The sequence below is a fragment of the Mchenga conophoros genome, linkage group LG3 (genome assembly GCF_057382185.1).
Source record: "Mchenga conophoros isolate Kocher_MC1m ecotype Shallow Benthic linkage group LG3, M_conophoros_male_GT1.1, whole genome shotgun sequence".
In the NCBI taxonomy this organism is placed as follows: Eukaryota; Metazoa; Chordata; class Actinopteri; order Cichliformes; family Cichlidae; genus Mchenga; species Mchenga conophoros.
In genome coordinates, this window is record NC_140528.1 from 39141912 (window position 1) to 39155111 (window position 13200).

Consider the following 13200-nt stretch of genomic DNA (forward strand, 5'->3'; position numbering starts at 1 on the left):
TTTGAAAATAAGCAATCAGTAAAGTAACGGGATTACTTTTTGGGGGAAGTAATCAGTAATTAGTTACTGATTACTTTTTTCATGTAACTTGACCAACACTGGTAGTTACAGAGTAGCTTAAAAACACATTTACCTTCCCGAAAAAGTGCAGCGGGGCCTCGGTTCCTTCTGTCGTGTAATCCAGTTCACTGAAGAACACCTCAGTAGTGCTGTGCGAATCATGAACGAATCGTTCAATACTCGAGAATCACTTTACTGACTCGTGAATCATGATTCACAAGCCCAGCTGACTCACTGACTCATCCCTGTTGCTGTTAGCAAACGAATTTCATTAGTAGAAATATATCTAGCTTATAATTAAAATTGTGGGGGGAAAACAACCTCCAGTATCTTAACAAAAATATTTCTGCTCTGAACTGGAAGAAAAAACCCTGAGTAGAAGCTCACATCAAGACTGTCATGGTCCGTGGTCCTGTGTGTGTGTGGAATGTGGTGGAATCACACATTCCACACACACACACAGGACCACAGCACCAGGCTTGGCCATCACCGGCACACCTGCTCTCCATCGGAGTGATTACCTGAAGAGCTACTTAACCCGGCGCTGAAAGCAAAGTTATGCATGTCACGGCCCAGCGGCACGAGGGAACAGGGATGGACACAGGTGCAGAAACCAACCCGGAAGCGAGGTGACAGAGAACAAATGATTTATTTCCGCCCACAGGTAAACAAAGGTAAAAAACAAAGCGACGCCACCACACTAGTGGCGCGTAGGATTCGTCGGTGAATAATGAGGGTGACCTAGACACCTCTAGGAGACGGCTGAACAGCGGGGGCAGCAGGGAGGTAGAAACAGGACTAGGTAGGGACTGGGGGCATTGGTTTCAGATGGAGGGGACAGGTGGAGCGGAAAGCCCGGAAGCGGTCGAGGCGTGGGGAGGCAGGCAGGTGAGCGGTGGGCCGGCAGGCCATGTTGTGTAAGCAGCAGGCGGCCCAGGTCCAGGAGGATGGGAGCGAGGGGAACGAGATCTCCACTCCGGGTGCTATCTATGGGGATAGCAGATACTCGGGCGATGAATGGTTGAGAGCGCAGGTCTGATATACCGCTGGCACGATTGCTCACAGGTGGTCAGCCAGGGAGGGGCAACCGGACTCCGCCTAAAGGAGGAGGAGCCGCTGTCTGAGACCTGCAGGTGCCCAACCAGACCATGACAATGCAGCATTTTAGCCACACTATTGCCCTATCAAATCAGTGAGCTGGAATTTTTTTTCTTCTAAACATGAACTACTGTTACAGCAACAGACATTAATACTACTGGTGCCCCACACAACAACTCAATGTCCACTATGTGAAGGAGCAAAACACATGCATTCTCCTCTCATTAACTGAGATAAACTGCTGGCATATTTGTTTCACATCTATACTGTCCAGTCTCTCCTGGGGTCCGTTCTTCGTACCTCGCTTACTACATCCAAGATCAAATGACACATCCAAGATCAAATCATCGCGCTAACTTTGAGCTCGCTATTCCGGTTCTCCGAACACACCTGTTGTTGACGATTAGTATAGCTGGATGAAGTAATGTGAGATCACTGGGTGGCTTAACAGGGGCTATGCATCGATAGTAGAAACATTGATCGGCAACCCTTTGATTGGTCGGCGAAAATGTCGAAGGAGCGCGCTCAGTATTTTTGCTATATCAATAAAAGGATCAAGTACTGCATTATCTTTAGTTACATTGATAATATTTATTTATGGAAAAACAGTGGTAAAATATCGCTGTTGCTTTCATATACATGAAGCGGACATACCTGAGTGGCCGCGATCTAATCTTGTTTACATAAAGTAAGCCTGCTCCCGAGCAGGTTTACGCTTACGGATCTGTTGCTATGACAGCAAGTCCCGGATGAGCTTCGGAGAACCGAACGATCCAAGATCACGCGAAATCGTCAACAATCAAATCCAGCTAACTTACTTAGCGAGGTACGAAGAACGGACCCCTGGTGGACATGGCAACATGTTATTCATGGTTACATATAATTTTAGACTGATGTGGGCTAAAGCCTAGAACATACTTGCCAACCTTCAGACCTTAGAATTAGGGAGACATTTAAATGTCACCGTTATTATTGTCCAATTTCAGAGGCTGCGTCCACCTGAAGACCAGGTGTTGTGCCAAAAAGTGAGTGTCTGCCAAAAACTGATTGCTTGTATTTAAACTGCTATAAATAACTTGTTGGTCTATAATATGTGAAAAATATGTCAAATTTATCCCTTATGAATTTTACCAAGTCATCTTGAGCAACAAACAACATTCGTGTAACAAGGTAGACACCGCAATCAGTTTTTGGCAGTGACTTTTAAATGGTAAATGGACTGATTCATATATAGTGCTTTTCTACTCTCCCGGAGTACTCAAAGCACTCTATACAATAATGCCTCATTCACCCATTCATACAAGCACTTCTAAAGTCAAGTGCAAACTAAACTACATTCACACTCCGATGAACGCATCGGAGGGCAACTTGAGATTAGTATCTTGCCCAAGGATATTTGGCATGTAGACTGGGGAAGCCAAAGATCGAACCACCAACCTTCCCATCAGTAGCTGATCTGCTCTACCACCTGAGCCACAGCCACAGCCACCACACTTTTATGTATCCTGCATTTATACAGTTAAAAAAAATATTGTTTACTTAACTCTTAAGAGAGACACTTTTAATCAGGCCAGGCTCTTCCAGCAGCCACCAGGCCCAGGATCCTCCAGCAGCCACCAGGCCCAGGCTCCTCCAGCAGCCACCAGGTCCAGGCTCCTCCAGCAGCCACCAGGCCCAGGCTCTTCCAGCAGCCACCAGGCCCAGGCTCTTCCAGCAGCCACCAGGCCCAGGCTCTTCCAGCAGCCACCAGGCCCAGGCTCTTCCAGCAGCCACCAGGCCCAGGCTCTTCCAGCAGCCACCAGGCCCAGGCTCTTCCAGCAGCCACCAGGCCCAGGATCCTCTAGCAAGGCACCAACAAGTAAATCAACAGTGACTTCAACGGGCCATCACAAGGAAATACCAATCTCATCATTTTCAAAATGCCACCTAAAAAAGCAAACCCAGGAGTTGAAGGCAATTAACCAGTGAGGTTAATTGCCAGGACAGGCCGGGTTTCAGCAACCCTCAAGGGTGCTTCGCAACCAGTGGGCCTTAACGCCGTTAAGATGCCGCCTAGGAGGAGCAACGTTAATGAGGAGGAACTGGAGGACATAAAGAAATCCCTAAACTTTATGTCTGAAGAAATAACAACAATTTCCAAACAACAAAAACTGATACTCAATTTAATGGATGATATTAAAGAACTAAGAAGGCAGGGCGAGGAAAAGGACAAGAAGATTGCTATGCTGGAAGGACGGGTGTCAGATCTGGAACAATATTCAAGAGTAAATGATGTGATAGTGACAGGACTGGAAACCAAGCATCAGACATACGCACGGGTAGCAGCATCAGAGAGAGGGGAGCCACCCGAGCAAGAGCTACGCTCTTTGGAAGAGCAGGTAATGGCCTTCTTTAAAAGCAAAGGTATAGAAATGGACAGTAAAAATATTGAGGGATGCCATCCGCTTCCGAGAAAAAAAATCAAATACCTGCCATTATCATTCGTTTTGTTAATAGAAAACAGAAAAAAGAACTGCTCAAGCAAGGAAGAAAGCTAAAAGGTACAAATGTTTATTTAAATGAACACCTAATCAAGAAAAATGCAGACATTGCAAGACAAGCAAGAATATTTAAAAAACAGAAGAAAATACAGTCAACTTGGACGTCAGACTGTAAAATATTCATTAAGTTAAATGGAACACCAGAGCAGGCTAAGGTTCTAGTCATCAAAGAGAGGACTGAACTAGAAAAATAAAACTGATAAATGCAAAGCAGTGCTAAATATGATGGGACCGTCCAAGTGCACAACCAACGCAGATGTCTGACAATTTTCAACTAACAGCTCATATAGATATTGAAAATAAGACATTGATGTATGACAGCAACATAGATCCTGATTGTAATTTCTTTAACAATAAGACAAATGAATGCAATTATTATACAAATGAGCAACTTAAAAAGGAATTCAAGGTAGAACAGGGTATAACAATGGTTCACTTTAATAGTCGACGCTTCTATGCAAACTTTCAATCCATCAAAGACTACATAACACAGTTTGAACAGCCATTCAATGTGATAGCCATATCGGAGACCTGGATAACTCCTGGAAAAGAAGAAGACTTTAAAATAAATGGATATGAATTCCTTCATGTAGACAGGATCAACAAGAAAGGAGGTGGGATGGCACTTTACATTGATAAAAACCTAAAGTACAAAAGAATGGGAAGAATGACAACTGTTATTGATGGAGTGATGGAATGTTTATCAGTGGAAATAAGTATAGAAAAAAGGAAAAACCTAATTGTCAGTTGTATATATAGAACACCAGGATCAAAGATTGAGATATTTAAGGATAATATGGAGGACTTATTTACAAATATAAATCAGAAAAGAATGTTTATTTGTGGGGACTTTAATATTGACTTATTGAATCCAAATCATAATAAGAGTACAGAAGAATTTATTGATTCCATGTACAGCATCGGTTTATTTCCACTGATAACAAGACCGACCAGAATAACATCTCATTGTGCAACTCTATTAGATAATATATTTACAAATATAATAGAAGGAAAGATAAAAAGTGGGCTGTTAATCAATGATATAAGTGACCATTTACCAGTCTTTGCATCTTATAAATGCCATTATAAAGTGAACAACGATGGACATAAGATTATTTACAAAAGAATAAGAACAGAGAAGACCTTAAATTGTCTTAGAAATGAACTTTTAAAGCAAGATTGGAATATTGTGTATGAACAAACAGAAGTTAATAAAGCTTACGAAGGATTTTTAAGAACATTTAACGCATTACTTGATAAAAACTGCCCAGTAATTGAAATCAATAGGAAACACAATTATGCAGGAAGACCATGGATGACAAAAGGACTACAAAATGCCAGCAAAAAAAAAGAATACCCTATATCGAGAATTCATAAAAAAGAGAACAATAGAAACTGAAATGAAGTATAAAACTTACAAAAATAAATTAACTAATATAATGAGATCCTGTAAAAGAGAGTATTACATTAAAAGGTTAGAACACAATAAAGATAACACAAGAGATATATGGAATGTATTAAACAGAATAATCAAAAATGAATCAAGGAATAATGATTACCCTGGGTACTTTATAGAAGGGACAAGAAGTATTAATAACATGGAAGAGATAGTAAATGGCTTTAATGAATTCTTCGTAAACATAGGGCCAAAACTGGCAGAAGAAATAAAGGTTGATGGAATAGAAAGGGACACTGGTGAAAATATTGAAAGGAATAGTAGCTCAATGTTTTTAAGAGCAGTGGAAGAGAAAGAGATTTATGACATGGTTAGAGGACTTAAGAACAAAACCAGTACAGACTGGAATGATATTGATATGGTAACGGTAAAGACAGTTATTGATGGTATCGTAAAACCATTAAAATATATATTCAACTTGTCGTTTCAAAAAGGAGTTTTTCCACAAAAAATGAAAGTTGCTAAAGTTATTCCCATTTACAAAACCGGTGAAAGACATCATTTTACAAACTATAGACCAGTGTCAATACTCTCCCAGTTCTCTAAGATACTGGAAAAACTCTTCATAAAAAGACTTGACAGTTTTGTGGAAAAATATGAATTAATGACAGACAGTCAGTATGGGTTCAGAAACAACAGATCAACAGCTTTGGCACTGATAGATTTAATGGAAAAGATAACGGAATGTATGGATAATAAGAGGTATGCGCTCGGAGTTTTCTTAGATCTAAAGAAGGCGTTTGATACTGTTAATCATGAAATTCTATTAAAAAAAAACTGGAAAAGTACGGGTTTAGGGGAGTGGTTTTGGAATGGTTAAAAAGCTATGTAGGGAATAGGCAACAATATGTACAAATAAATGAATATAAATCTAATTTGATGGATATAGCTTGTGGAGTACCTCAAGGTTCAGTACTGGGTCCAAAAATGTTTATTATGTACTTAAATTATATCTGCAGAGTATCGGAGATTTTAAAGTTTGTAATATTTGCAGATGACACAAATATACTGTGTTCAGGTGTGGAGTTGCCACAGGTTTTGGAAATGATCACACAGGAATTAACAATATTAAAGAAGTGGTTTGATATAAATAAATTATCATTGAATCTAGATAAAACCAAATTTATGTTGTTTGGAAACCAAAAGAAAAAGATTGAAGTAGAAATATGTGTTGACAATGTATATTTAGAAAGAATAAATGAAACTAGAAAGCGAAAATTTCTGAAGAAATTTTAAGTGTGCCTATGCCGCCGCTAATCAGTGTAGCTTGCCATTCAAACGGCTACAGAGAGCAAAACTCAGCAGAGCAGCCATTCTCCACCATGAACTATGGTAAAACCAAACACCGCTCGCGCCTCACAGATGACAGCTTACAGTTTTGTGTAAAGATGAGGTGACTTCGTACAGCCCCAATTTGCAGACGCTGTGCGCAGAAGTTCATAAGCAGACCCGACAATGTTTGCATGAACACACTTTGAAGCACTACGTTATGGACCACTTTTCACACATAGTTGCTGTACCCACACAGCCGGCTGTAGCTTTTCATCTCACAGCCCGACACATACCAAAAAAAAAAAAAAAAAAAAAAAAAAAAAAAAAAAAGAAAACAGCCGAGAGAGCACAGACTTTACGCCTGAGAGGCGTGATTGCAGATTCCGCTGAGGTGGGTCCACCTCCCCTGCAGCGGCACAGCAGACCACGCCCTGCCACACACATCAAAGACGTAAAATAAATATTTATGCACTTTTGCATTCACTTTTTGTTACTTTTACAAAGTGTTCTGAATGATTAACCCTTTAAGACCTACCATAGAACCAAGTCCGCCAGAGCTTATATTATATTTTTACATGCTGTGGAGCCATTTTTGGGAGCATTTCAAGTTGCTATACATCAATACAACCATTATAGCCCAGATTTTAATAATATGTATTCATTAAGTGCATAGTAATTACAAAAATTGCAAAAAAGTGCAATAAACTACAAAAAAATTGAAAATCGTTTTTGATTTTTTAACATATATTTGTAGTTAGAGAAATTTAAGAGTCTTATCCCTCAAAACTGTAAATACAAAAAAGTTGCACAAAATAGTTTCCCACCACAGGAAATTTATTTTGAGTGTCTTCATAGTTTTATTTTTGAAATACACCAATTTTTATACACTGCAGGAAAAACGAAAATAAATATTATACTGCAAATTTGCAAAAAAGCAGCATATGCATCAAAATAAACTATTTCCAGCAGTGCAATATGAGTCCTAAGAATCCCAGAAACGACACAGAAAGTCATAAAGTCAAAGATAACTTTTAAAAAGAGCAGTATAGGCCCTGAGGCCCTGATCGCAAAAAAGACTACATTTCCGCGAAAATGACGTCACTTCCGGTTTCGGGCAGGTAATGGCGGAAATGCAAAAGTTCGCGCTGACGTCTATTCCAACGTAGGAAGTGTTTTGAACAGCTGATGAGATCGGCAAAGCGTGTTTCTGGAATATTATGTTTTTGTTCCTGCAAGCGCTTTTTATGCAGTTTTTGCAAAGCTTTATGTGGAAGGAAACCGTGACCTAGGACACGCTGATGGCATCAGATGTAAGTACAACTCCTCCGGTTTCATATGCAAAAAAAATTTTTGCGCTAGCTTACGTGGTTGCAGTGCTACTGGGATTTAAAAATAGTTACGCATAACAGAGCGTTCCCGCTCCGATCGGCTCTAAAGGGTTAACAATGGTCTACAGCCAATCTTGTGTATTATTATACAAACTTTGGTTGTAAGATTCAGATAACTATTTAATAAAAGCTAAATATTTTATACGAGAGTAAGAGAGAAAAGTATATCTTTGTGTCCCCCTCTCCCTGTTAATGCCCTACCTGGCCCCCTGGCAAAAGCTGTGCTAGATCCGCCCCTGCACAGTTACCAGCTGTCAGCTACACACACAAAAAAAAAAAAAAAAAAAAAAAAAGGAGCTTGGTGTTAGTTGTCTCTCAGAAACAGTTCATAACTTCCCTTCAACTCATTCATGTCACCTAAAAGGTAAACCTGTTTCTCCATCACCAGTTCAGCTCTGATGACTCAGTAAGGACATCTCATGGTTAAGACCAGCCCTTTTTTTTCCAGCTGTGGCTCCATCAAACATCAGCTGATACTAGAAATTAAAATCAAATGAATTCTAACAACAGCTCTTCAAGCTTAAACGTGCTGCTGTTGTTTAGCGCGATAAACAAACAAGAGAGAAAAGCCGATCATTGATCAGTTTCACGATTGAAGTTGCAACAGGCGAGAGAATGACAGGGGAGCCCGAGTAACGACAGAATAAATCCAGCTTTGTGTCTTCTTCCATTCTACCTGAAGAACGGGACAAACTGTGTTCCTTTTCAGCTCAATACAAAACGCGTAATATTTTCTCTGAATGCGGGATGATTTCGTTTGCACGGGACGGTTGGCAACCCAATAACTAACCTTATGAATACAATAAAGTTCACCATCAGTAACACAGCACCCACCCAGCTGTACGACTTATTGGTCGTGTCCAAATTCATGGGCTGCATCCTCCTGAGGCCGCATTTGTAGACCGATTACGTCATGGCGCGGCCCAGCCAAACTCCAGTTTCCAGCAATGGCAACTGAACTTGAAAGTGTTACTCATTTGTTTTATGACTGTTTATATAGTGCTACATTTTGGAGAGAGCTTGAAAATTATATACTGTGCAAGACAACATACGAAATCAAAATTGAAGGGAAGAACATTATCACTTATTTTGAAACTAAAGAAAAAGAAAAATGTGCCATTGTCAATCTTTATATCTTATTAGGGAAATTCCATATACATAAATGTAAATTTCAAAACTCAACCCCATCATTTAATTTGTTTTTGATTGAAATTGAATATTATTTAAACTCTCTTAAATTAACTTCCAATAAGAAAGGTTTATCACTGATTGAAATTCATTCAGAAATGTTTAACAAATGAGCTGTCACAAGTACTAAATTATGAAGTCTGTCACATCCCCCCCCCCCCCCTTTTTTTTCTTTTTTCTCTCCTTTATTTATTTGTCCTGCTTGTTTCATTGTACTGTATATTGTTGCTTTTGTTTGTCTTGTATGTCCACTATTCAGGCTGAACTGGAATGACTGGCTGTTCATTTTGTAAGCTCAATAAATTTTGAAAACAAAAAAAAAACGTTTCCAGCAATGGCGGCCGCTACTAAGTTTTAAAATTACTCTTACTAATCTTTCTGGGTCACAAAATAAACTTTTAACATATTTTCAGGCGAGAAAGTAGCTGTGTAAATGTAACGCGGTTAAAGGACCAGGGCGCCTGACTGCAGCCTCATAGACAATGAGCTATCAGAATAAGATTCGACTATGGAGCCTGAGGGTGTGAATAAAGCACAGGAAACAAAAGTAGAGCTCAAAATATATATATTATGTTTGTTATGAGAAGTGTATAGACGGATGTACAAAAGAAAGAAAAACATATGCATATGTTTCACAAACAAAAATAATGTTGACAATACAAAACAGCTTATTAGGTTCCAAAAGGAGGTGGGATGAGGTGTAGTCCAGTATGTGATTTAGTTTAGTTCCATGGACCTGTGATAGGTCATGTGTCAACAATTTGTGATTCAGTCCATAGGTTCATAATTCCTACCGCAACGTAGCGGTGGTCGGGTGGCTCGCCATCTCACGCTGATCAGGGCTGATCGCGGGAGAAAAAAAAAAAAAAAAAACCTGACCTAAACAAGGTCAAAAACATAAATTATCATTCACAGAAGAAAATGAAACAGCATTCTACTGCTGTGACAAAATAAATACATAAATAACAAAGACAAGTAATTAATGCCATGTTTCATACAACAATCAACAAACCATCATCTCTTATAATGAATTTCATTCAAAATACTGTTATAGAAAAACATTCTCATGGGTCCCATCAAAGTATATCAGCCACAAAGCTAATAACTACTATCCAAAGTTAATCAAATATATTTACAAAACTCATTTAATCACAGGTGTTGCGCAACAGATTCAATAATTTAAATGGAATTTAACTCAATGGAAAATCTCATAGGCCGTTTCGGCATTTCATCAGAAAAGTAACAAAAAACATCCAAAACGGATAAACAAAAACAACAATATTCAATAGATGAAACTAGTAATTGCACTTATTGTCGCTAGCCTAGCATTAGCTTACCGGCATTGTAGGATGTGCGATCGCGGCTCCGCATTTACATTAATTGTGACAAAACAAAACAAACAAATAACTCACCGTTGAGTCGATTGTGAGGTAGTGTAAAGACGAATGAATCGGCTGGGTTATTGCACGCTGTCAACTGGTCTGTAGTGTAGGATTTGTCGATATCTGAGAAGTACGCCACCACAGGGACACAGCAGCAGGGAGGAGCAGGGACATGCAGCTGATTGACCCGCAACTTATACAGGGTTCATTCCCGCCACAATGAAGGGACTGGCGGAAATGGGGTCATGGGTTACCGTGGTTACATAAACATCAAATATCTGCTCGGTTTATCAAGATATCACATATTTGCCAAAGTGCTTCGACGGGTTAGGGTTCGGCTGCTTTTTAAGCGAAGCGGCGCTAGCTAGCCGGCTAGCGTCAGTACACAGGAACTACTTCCGGTAGTTATACAAAATAAAAGCGTCCCCCATTATAATCCGCTATAATGCTCTTATTGTGAAGGGCAAGCGGGACGCCATACTTCCGGTCAAACTACGTTCGCTATTTTTAGAAACGTTCCTACCGTTTAAGATTTACACAGCGCACACAGCTGTATAGAAACTCCGTCGTGCTAGCTAGCACGCAGTACGAGTTATCGTTAGCCACCACCGGTCGATCGGGGGTGAAAGGAGAGACTGAAAGGGTGTTTTTTAGCGAAGGGTCGCTAGCCGCGGCTAGCTAGCCGGCTACATTGTGAGAAATCTCTTGCTAATATGGGATGTTTTGACAAAACGAGCAGATATTTGACATTTACACACCTACATTCTCGCCTGAAAATATCTTAAAAGTTTACTTTGTGACCTAGAAACACGAATAAGAGGAATATATTACACGAAGTGGGAGCCGCCATTGTTTCACTCGGTAGAGGCGTGCTTTGCATTGTGGGATATTGAGTTTTAAGGCAAAGCATTGTGAGATGTGGAGTTTTAAGGCAAATTTGCACTAAAATGTAAATATTTACAAAACTATAAAAGTTATGAACACCAAAAGTCATAGCATAGTAGTCCAGACCCAGCCGCACAAAATGATATAACATATGTAACCCTTGTGTCAAAACTGTGCGGCACATGAGCGCGGGAAAATTTTCACTAAAATATTAATATTTAAAAAACTATAGAAGTAATAAACACCAAAAGTCATAGCACACCATTCCTGATCCAGCCGCACAAAATGATATAACATATGTGAACCTTGTCTCAAAACTGTGGGGCGAGTTACGCGTGGAAATTTCAGGCTGAAAAAGGAAAATAATAATAATAAGAATAAGAATAATAAATCCGAGCAATAGTAATAAGTGTGCCTTTTGGCATAGGCACACTTAATAAGAATAATAAATCCGAGCAATAGTAATAAGTGTGCCTTTTGGCATAGGCACACTTAATAATAAGAATAATAAATCCGAGCAATAGTAATAAGTGTGCCTTTTGGCATAGGCACACTTAATAAATCCGAGCAATAGTAATAAGTGTGCCTTTTGGCATAGGCACACTTAATAAGAATAATAAATCCGAGCAATAGTAATAAGTGTGCCTTTTGGCATAGGCACACTTAATAAATCCGAGCAATAGTAATAAGTGTGCCTTTTGGCATAGGCACACTTAATAAAATTTCTTGGGGTGATCATCGACCACAAGCTCTGTTGGAAGCCACACATCACTTATGTTCGGGAGAAATTGGCACGGGGCATTGCCGTCCTGGGGAAAGCAAAGCATATGTTGGATCAGAAAGCACTGCACATTTTATACTGTGCTTTACTACTGCCATATATGAGCTACTGTGTAGAGGTCTGGGGAAACACATACAAAAGTAACACACAAACAATAACTATAATACAGAAAAGGGCCATTAGATTAATAAATAATGTAGGGTACAGGGACCATACAAATGCACTCTTTGTCAAAATGCAAGCTATCAAATTCCAAGACTTGGTGAAGCTTAAAACAGCGCAGATAATGTATAAAGTAAGAAATAAATTGCTTCCCAAAGAAATCTGTAAATTGTTCATAGAAAGAGAAGGTGGGTATAACTTAAGAGGGAGATGGAATTTAAAAATACAAAGTGCTAGAACAACTTTAAGAACTATGTCTATCTCAATTGCAGGAGTTAAATTATGGAACAGTCTAACAGAAGAAATAAAAGACAGTCAAAACATAAAACAGTTTAAAGTAAAATATAAAAACCTAATTTTAAATAAGTATAAGAAGTGGAGATTATTGTGGACTTCAGGAAGCACACAGCCCCACTCCCCCCCATCATCCTGACTGACACCCCCATCACCTCTGTGGACTCATTCCGCTTCCTGGGTACCACCATCACCCAGGACCTGAAGTGGGAGCCCACCATCACCTCCGTCATCAAGAAAGCCCAGCAGAGGATGTACTTCCTGAGGCAGCTGAAGAAATTCAACCTGCCAACACGGACGATGATGCAATTCTACACTGCAATCATCGAGTCCATCCTCACCTCCTCCATCACCGTGTGGTACGCTGGAGCCACTATCAGGGACAAACAGAGACTGCAGCGTGTTGTGCGCTCTGCTGAGAAGGTGATTGGCTGCAGACTCCCATCTCTGCAGGACCTGTACACCTCCAGGACACTGAGGCGTGCAGCCCGGATCTCAGCTGACCCTTCTCACCCTGGACACAGTCTGTTTGACCTGCTCCCCTCAGGCAGGAGGCTCCGGTCCATTCGCACCAGAACCTCTCGCCACAAGAACAGTTTCTTCCCCTCTGCTGTTGGACACATGAACAATAACCACATGACTGTCCCCGCCACTAACACATGACCCTACGCTGTGTCACTGCATCATTTCATGT

The 13200-nt window shown here is 40.0% G+C and overlaps 1 long non-coding RNA gene across 1 annotated transcript; it reads right to left on the reverse strand.

Moving 5' to 3' along the window:
* Positions 1-287: 287 nt before the first annotated feature.
* Positions 288-11238, reverse strand: LOC146578567 (uncharacterized). The gene is made up of 3 exons (XR_014891496.1): positions 10415-11238; positions 2703-2998; positions 288-1187 (listed from the first exon to the last, which is right to left on the reverse strand). It is a non-coding gene; the product is annotated as an uncharacterized LOC146578567 (long non-coding RNA).
* Between the last annotated feature and the right edge of the window lie 1962 nt (positions 11239-13200).